The sequence below is a fragment of the Phytophthora parasitica genome, assembly GCF_000247585.1.
Source record: "Phytophthora parasitica INRA-310 unplaced genomic scaffold supercont2.80, whole genome shotgun sequence".
NCBI classification, from domain to species: Eukaryota; Oomycota; class Peronosporomycetes; order Peronosporales; family Peronosporaceae; genus Phytophthora; species Phytophthora nicotianae.
In genome coordinates this window covers 196,510-197,555 of record NW_008649066.1, presented here as the reverse complement: position 1 = coordinate 197,555, position 1,046 = coordinate 196,510, and positions in this window count along the sequence as shown.

Below are 1,046 nucleotides of genomic sequence, written 5' to 3'. Positions count from 1 at the left end.
ACGCCCCCGGAGACCGCTCCACCCGCCGCCAGCAAGCTGGTCGCGCGCGGAAGTCCCAAAAATGAGAGTGAAAAAGTCCGCCAAAACGGCGAAAACCAGTTTTCACACTGATTAGAACAGAGAAATGTATGTTTATTTACCATCCGGTGTACCCGTTAACTCCTAATAAGGAGTTCCTATCTGATATCTAACTATTTCGTAAATGTATCTGATATGTTCCGAGTTGAAGTTCGACTGTCGAGAGGCAGCCGAACACCAGATTGGGTTTCCAGGGCGGTTCCCTACATGGGTGGGGCCCTTTCAGCCAGCATTGGGCTAGAGTGTGCCGTCTAGCGGCGGCTGGTGCGCGACGGAGTCCCCCCCGGTCTCCGTCACCCGCCCGCCCCTTGAGTCTTGGCTGGGTCGGTGCTGCGCCTGGTGTTGGCGCTGTCGCGCCCGGTACTTGGCGCAGTGTAGGTTCCAGATGCGGCGGCTGGACTGGATGCATGCGACCGACAGCGTCCGGTCTAGCCGCTTTGTATCGCGCTTGAGGAGCCCAAGGTGTTCCGTGTACACCTTGTAGTTGCTAGGGGCCACCGCACCCAGCGATCCGTACACGAGCGCCGAGAGGTGTACCTTCCACCCTTGGTGCTCGAGGTGCCGCTTGATGCCAGCGTACTTCGCCGCCTTCTCCGCGGCAGCCCTTGCGAGTCCCGAGCTTGCGGTGTCGTCGCTCGCCTGCTCCTCGAACGCTACCGCCAAGTCGACCACCGCCACCGTCTTGGTGGAGTGGTTGTACAACTGGAGGTCAGGCCGTAGTGCGGGGCCGGCTAGCGACGGCACCGTCTGGTTGACTCGCAGCTCGACACGGTCGCCGGTGCGGCCGCCCTTCGACGCGTGGAGCGTCCGCTCGATTTCCTTGAGCATGCCGTCGTGGCGGCCGCGAATCGCGTCCATGGTTCCTTGACAGCGGTTGAGGACGTGCTTCAATGTCTCCTGCCACTGGCAACCCGGGTGCCTGCAACGGCCGTGCCCGTGGAAGCCGCGGCGGGCCAGCACGGAGGCCG